This window comes from Solanum pennellii, chromosome 2 (assembly GCF_001406875.1).
Source record: "Solanum pennellii chromosome 2, SPENNV200".
NCBI classification, from domain to species: Eukaryota; Viridiplantae; Streptophyta; class Magnoliopsida; order Solanales; family Solanaceae; genus Solanum; species Solanum pennellii.
The window spans coordinates 33,804,400-33,812,976 of record NC_028638.1 but is presented as its reverse complement, the minus strand read 5'-3'; positions in this window follow the sequence as shown (position 1 = coordinate 33,812,976).

Below are 8,577 nucleotides of genomic sequence, written 5' to 3'. Positions count from 1 at the left end.
TATATATATATATATATATATATATATATATATATATATTTCAAAATAATCAAGTTATTAGAGAAACATTCTAAAACTTAGTTCATTGTATCTTACAAATAGTAAAATATTCAAATTAGTGTGTCTACATATACATTATGCCTATACTATATTGAAAAAATCCTCTTGGTCTGGTGTTTTGAATTGGCCCTAGACTTTAATGGATCATTATTTTCACTAGCATATCATGTCTTTGCTTTTTCACTATCATATTTTCATAGAATTACTCCATATTTTGTACAAAAAATAATCGATTCAGAAATCATTAGATGATCTTGAAAACTTTTTTGCTAAGAAATTCAGCAACACAGCTACAAACAATCTACAATTTCTTCAAAATGAAGAAGATACATTATAAAATTGCATTGAACGTATAGCTCAAAACAAAGTCATATAAAATGGGTATCATTTTCTTGTTGCATAATATCTTGTTCAAATTCAACATCAAATGCCTGATGTGATTAGAATAGCCTTCCAGGTTTTTTGTTCTTGTAAGCAACCACTGATACCAGTCAGTTCACTTTGATACATAGTATTAATATTTTGTATATGATACACTGCAACTTAATATAATGTATAATGTATAATGTATCATATATTCGAATTTGATACTCTTAATACTTCATATTATGAAAATGACACATTCAATAATATTATTTTGTATTAAGTACATGATATGCAGAGATTGATACTTGAATCATTAGATTAAAACACATTATATATCATAAATTGAGTGTGATACATAATTCGTCAGATTTCAGTATATTTTTACTTGATATATTGATAATAATTATGAACATTATATTTTTGTATCCAATACAAGAAATGTTGTGAGTGACACATGCTACATTACATTTATAACTTGATATGTTGTAATTGATAAACTTAGGGTTTTATGTATTAACAAGCTTGGAGTTTCGTTTAATGTATCAAACAATTAACTTAAATGATAATACATTGCAATATAATAAAATTACTTTTTCAGTAATGTATGATGCATTTGAATCAATTACTCGATGCAAGATTGAACATCAAAAATAGTGTAGAAATAGATTAAAAAAAATTGTTACTTTGAGTAGATTGAGTCAAGAAATTGTAGATGAAACTTTCCCCCTCTTTTTTTCAGTAATGTATCATGCATTTGAATCAAGTAATATATGCAATATTAAATATAAAAAAAGTAAAGAAATAAATCAAAAATCATTACCTTGGATAGAGTAGGTCGAGAAATTATAAATGAAACTTTTCTACCTTTTTTTTAAGGAGCATGACCCATATCAGGAAATAAGGATGAATTCTTTGTTTGAAGAAGAAGAAGATGGAAGTGGAGAAGACGACAATTGAGAATAAAAAATATATCGATTAATTGGTTTGAATTTGGTTGACTAGTGAGAGAATCCTTTTACAGTTCAAATTGAGATGAAATTGTAACTCATACGATTGCGGAGTGAAATTAGAGAAAGATTAAAGGAGTGTAAAAAGAAAGAGAAAACGTGGATTAAAGTTGGACACATAAGTATCTGGCTGACTTGAAAATTGGGGGAAATTATGACTTGAATAATGGAAATTATGGAAAATGAAGATGTGCATTGGTAATTTATCCTTGTTTTATTATATGATACTACTTTCACATATAACCACTAAAAATAGTTTAATTACTCTCCATAGCTATATTTTGATAATTATAATTCGTAGCTACATGTTATAGGGAGGAGAGAAGAGAGCGAGACTGGAGAGAGATGAGAGAGGCGAGCGAGACTGGAGAGAGAGGAGAGAGGCAAGCGAGAGGGCAAAAAGTGGGAGAGAGGTGAATTGTATATGTATATTGATTAGATAATTGTGTATTATACATATGTATTTGTATATATGACAAGCGAGATTGAGAGAGAGAGGAGAGAGGCAAGAGAGATTGGAAGAGGGGGAGAGAGACGAGTGAGATTGGGAGATAGGCGAGCGAGAGAGGGCAGAGAGTGGGAGAGAGGTGAATTGTATATGCATATTGGATAGATAATTGTATATTATACGTATGCATTTGTATAAAAAGCAAGCGGGATTGTGAGAGGAGAGAGGCGAACAAGATTGAAAGAGGGAGGAGAGAGGAGAGCGAGAGAGGTCAGAGAGCGAGAGAGAGAGGTGAATTGTATATGTATAATGATTAAATAATTGTATATTATACATATGTATTTGTATATTCTGGCGAATTATACATATACAAATGTAGTTAATTATACAAACTTGAAGTCAGCCCACATAATTAATGTATAATGTTTGACATGAATGGTAATTATAGCAAACTATAGCTATGATGAGTAATTAAGTAGTATAAGTTTGCTTAACAAGTTATTTTTCTATGGGTATAGTTTAGTTTGTTATGTATCTTTTAATTTGTATAAAACATTTTTTTTGTTTTTAATTTATTTAATATTTTACTTTTTTATTTAATGGTAACAATAGCTCTAAATACAGTAACAAACATTTACACAATCCTATGATTTAAGCTAACCGTTCAAAATCAAATATTTTCTCATTTTTTTAAAACAAATCGTATGAAACACTCAGACGTTAATGATTTTATTTGTATATATATAAATTGATTATACCGTATATATTTGAGAAATTGTATATAATTTTTTATACAATTTCGTGTGTAATTTATTATATGTTATTAAATGTATATGTGACCATCATAATATGAAAATTGTATATATGACACTCGTATTTTTTTTAAAGAAAAAGTGTGTTGTGTTTGTTTTTAATTTTTTTTGTAGTCTGTTTGTATACAATATTTTATTATTTTTTTTTTGTATATATCTAGGAATTTGTATAATATACAATAATTTGGTATATGAATTATATTTGTATCTGTGCATATGTAATTTCGTGTTTTTTTTTTAAAAAAAATAAATGATTAAAATGATTGTATAATATTCATTTGTCAGTTGTATATATGGTAAGCTTGAAATATGTTTGTATATCTGAGTGTGTAATGTTTACATAAACAATATTTTATAATGTTCATAATTTTTTTGTATAGATCGACGAATATGTATAATATACTATAATTTTGTATATATATATTATACAATGATTTTAACAAATTTCTTTTTTACAAAACTAAATATTTGTAAACAAATAGCTATTGTCTCATAATACTTTGTATATGTTACTTTAATATACAACCCACTATATACATAATTTTAGTAATTGGTATAAAAACATAATATATAGATAGCAATTGTCTCATAATACTTTGTATATATTACCTTAATATACTCCCACTATATACATACCTTTAGTAATATGTATATAAACTACACTACCTGATGTTCTTGATATTCTTCAGATTTGTCTAGTTCTGTCCAGTTTTGATGAGGCAGATCCAATCTCCTCTGAGCTTATGTTTCTGACTTTTTTCTTACTTCAACCTTCAACAATCTTAATGCCGCTAGAGTTCGCGTTGTTGATGACTTTCTGAATTGTCATTGGGTCTTTTCTTTTTCTTGAATCTCAATTCAATAGATTGTTCAACTTGAACTTGTTTATGTTTCGTCATATACCTTATATTGACTCCAAAATCCTGAGTTTATCCAATTGATAACAAAGGTGGATTATCAACAATATTAACATATAATGGCATACCTCTGGTAATCCTCATATATGAAGATGAATCTTCAATTCTCAAGAACTTATAATCTGATTAAAAAAGAAAGAATTTTTTTTAAAAAAAATATATGAAAAAACTAAGAAACATAATACATAAATAATTATGTTGATGAAGGAAAAAATAAATAAAATGAATTCATGAAAGTAAGACAGGAGAAGGAACGTAAAATTTTCCTAGATTCAAAATTCAAAATAGGAGTGAAGGAGTGATTTTAGGAGAAAGATATGGAATGGGTATAGGAGAGATAAAATTGATTTTATATAAAATTGTATACAAAAAAAAAAGATAAAAAGATCTTTTATGGTTGGGTATGCAAAGAGGTGGTGGGTCCTATTAATTATGGCAAAAAATGAAACTATAATTATTGAGAGTAAAAAAATTAAATTATACCCTTATTAGCTAATTACTTAGGAATGTTTGTCATCCCACGTAATTTTCTCAAAAAAATACTTATTTAAAGACATATCAGATCATATTCTTTATCAGTTTAACAAAAATTGTGATACATAATACTCAATTTTCTTGTTGTCTCCCTATTTCTTATTCTGGCGTCGTAAAGGTATTAATAAAATTTTTTTCATTAATTCAACTTATTGTTGTAAGCGAATTGTTGAATTTGTGAATGAAGGTTAAGTATTTCGATTTTGAATACACTAGTTGTTAAACAAAAAATAAGTACACCAATATAGAATACAATGAATATATTGTTGTTAAACACAAAAATGAATGTGTTAGATACAACTATACTTGTATTCCCTATTCAACTTTTAATCTTCGATATAGTACATATATATAGATATAACTGTATTCGTAAATATGATAATCTAATTATAATTCATATAATATGATAAAAATAAAACATAGCTATTTTTCTTAAATATATATATGGATGTTCGCCACATTCTAAAGTTTTTCCTAATATAAATAGTTGAATAAATAATGAAAGGGAAATTTTTTGAAATGTTAATATTTTAACATTTAAGAGGGCTCATTAGCAACACTTTCAATATTTAGTAAAAATCTCAAAATTTTAGTTTGTTATGTATCTTATTTATATTTTTATTATTTGTTTTTATTTAAACAATACAATTATTTAATAACAAAAGGGAGAAAATCAAGGGAGAGAATATTTCAAAAAAAGGTAAGGATCGCTTAATATTGTATTCATTCCACGATGTATTCTATTTCTATTCATTATAGTTTTATGTTGTACTTTGTATAATGAAACTTGTATTTTTTTTATTTGTTTGTATTCATTCTAATATGTATGCCAAATGAATCTATAGTTATTTAAGAAACATATTTGTTTTTTTCCCAGTTTATTTATTTTTTTCTTCAAAAATCTTGTATTTTGTATTCATTCCAATGTGTATTTTATTTGTATTTCTATTTATTCTAGCTTTTGTTAAGAATTCTGTATAATAATATATAAAATACAAAAAAATAGTATGACGAAAAAGTGAGAATGAAGTATAAAGTTGAAAAGGAATAAGTGAATATTTGTTGTAATAATTCTTAAATAAAGTACATAACTAGTTGACATACCTTTAAAATGAATACAAATTAGGAACAAATATCAGATTTATAAACTACGCAAGTGTATACATACGATTTTAAATACAAATTGAGAAATGATACAAAATTCTGAATTTTTTATTATTAAAAAAAAGAAACTAATAGGAAGTTGTTCTTCATATAAATAAAATACATATCTAGTTGGTGGATAAAGATCTGGTCAAATATAATTAGGTCAAGTAATGTTCAATGACCTTATAGATTCATGTCACGTGTATTATATAATAATTTATGGTTGAGATTCATTTAAATTGTATAACTATCTTGATAATAAATTTAAATTATATACTAATCTTAATAATAATACAAACAACAAAGCTGTCAACTATTTTTATTTTTTAAAACTATCAAATGAAGCAATTAAGTGTACTCAAGCTAATATTTCAAGAACAAAAAAATTAATACTGGCAGGTATGCAGATCAAGAGTTGAACATAAGACTCAATTTGATAATGCAAATACTTTCAATCAGGTATATTTAAATTTTCTTTTTCAATCTTAATTATTTTTTTAAAAAAATATTAGCTTGGATATACACTTAATTATTATATTCGATAGTTTTAAAAAATAAAACTAGTTGACAATATTATTGTTTTTATTATTAAGATGAGTATATAATTTAAATGAATCTCAACCATAAATTATCATATCATACACATGACATGAATCTATAAAGTCATTGAATATTTGTTGACCTAATTATACTTGACCAGATCCTTATCCATAGTTGGTATACATTTGAAATGGATTCAATTAGAAACAAATACAAGATTCATAAACTATACAACATGAGATATTGAATGAATGCAAATATTAGTGGAATGTGGGGCCTGATTTGAGAAATAAAAGGAAAGAAAATTAATTATATTAGGATACATTTTATTTGATAAAATATTGACATTTTTACTAGTTATTTTAAAGTATAGATATTTTTAATAATTATGTTAGTAAGTTTGACTGGTTTGCTAATTTTCCATAAAAACTCTCTAATACCAGCAAAAAGATGGATTGGGCCTGAACGTTGTTTGGGCTTTATCAATGATGTACTAAGTTCGACCCATGGGACTAGAGCCGTCAATATGGGCTAGGCCCGTTGGGCCGGCCTGGCCTAACCCGGGATTTTATAGGGCTGGGCTAAGATTTTTGGAGCCCATTTAAGAAAAGGGCTTTTTAGCCCGGCCTGAATAAGCCTGCTTATTTGGGGGGCTTGAGAAATATATGTAGGGCCGGCCCGTGGGCTTATAAAAATTAATTAAAAAATATAATATAATATTAAAATTTAAAAATAAAGAGAGTCCAAAATCAAAACAATTAGTTTAATATTTCTATTTAGATATTTATACTTTTAGTTGAAAAAAAATTAATAAATATCAAGGAAAATGCACAAGTACCCCCTAGACTATGACCAAAATCTCAGAGATACACCTTAACTAAACTAAGGTCCTATTACCCCATGAACTTTCTTTTTGTAATTTTATACACCTTTTGTCTTATGTGGCACTCTATGTGACTCCAAGCAATTGAGGCGCGTCGGAGATATTTGGATGTCACGTAAGCCAAAGCGGTACACAAAATTACAAAAAAAAAAGTTCAGGGGGGGGGGGTAATACGACCTTAGTAAGGTGTGTCTTAGATTTCGGTCATAGTCTTGGGGGTACTTATGCATTTTCCCTAAATATTATAAAGATAATTTTATTTGTGAATTTGATTAACAAGTAGTAACATTAAGGTCTCATTTGTTTCCATTAAGATTAAGACGTCTGAATTTTAATACGCATTTAAATATTAAGATGTGCATTAAGATCTAGATGTGTAAATCTGAATAAACATCTGAATATTAAAATATTGTCTCTGAATCTAAACACTAAATTACTGGGACAATTTGTTTTCAATATATGAATGCACATATGAAATTTAATGTTATATCAATAAAATATTATAAAAACCTTGTTAGTAAAATAGTATTTTCCATATAAAATAATATTTTAGACATTTTTTACCGTAACAAAGGTAAAATGAGTTATCTTTTAAGAACTCAACATCAAGTTACATCATTAATATGACTATTTTTTGCACTCAAAATACTTTGAGAATCTAATATAATGCAATTTAAAATAGTTTATATAGAGTAGTAAATATATAGTTTAGAAAAATATTTTATTTTATTATGGAAATTTATTATTGTTATCGATCAAATAACTAATACTTTTTTAATTTTTGAAACTGTGCTAAATATTATATCATGGGAGTGCTTATCAATTCAAATATATTCATTAATTTATGAAAGTAAAAGATGTATATTAAGTTAATATGAATAAAAGAAATTATAATGGCAAGCATTTAATTAAATAAGAAAACAACTTTTATGAGTTGTTTTGATTTACTTGAATTAAGATAGGAGTCTTATTTTTTAGTCTGAATAGTGTTAAGGTGTGTTACAGATCTGATTCATTCAGATATATCCAAACCCATTAAGAGACTTATAATAAAATAAAACAAATGAACTTAATGAACTGAATCTGAATAATTAAGATTCAGTTCTCAATACCAAATACATGAGGCAAATCTGAATGATTAAGATTCTATCACGACCCAAAACGAGCCGCGAGTGGCACCCACACTTATCCTACTATGTGAGCGAACCAACAAATCTAAACCCCAACATAATGCGGAAGACTCAAAATCTTATTAATAAAACCAATAAATAAACATTCTAAAATTTATTATTTATCATCCCCAAAATCTGGAAGTCATCACCACAAGAACATCTATCCTCAAATTACTAAATCTAAGAGTATTTAAGAAACTAAAATAAGTAAATGAATGGTCCATGCCCGAACTTCAAGGACATCAAGACACGAATGAGAGAATCCAGTCCAAGCTAGGAACAATAGCTCACCCTGAAATCTGATATGCTGAAGACTGGCTAGATTTGCGGACGAGTTGAAGTTGATGGCACGTTTGCTGCATTCCATAATTAACAAAGAAGGAAAATAAAAGTAGGGGTCAGTACAAGTACTGAGTAGGTATCATCGGCCAACTCAGAATAGAAAGCAATATATATCAAGTAATAATACAAAATCAACTACAACACTCAACAGGTGACCACAACAAGAACATCTATGAGGGCTCAAGCCTCCACACCATACTCATTTGGGAATTAGGTTCTTTAAATTGAGTATATCATCATAATTCAAGATTCATTCTCTTTATTCCTCTTGTGTCGGAACGTGACACTCCGATCCCCTAATACTATGTGTCGGTTCGTGACACCCGATCCCCTAATACTACGTGTCGGTT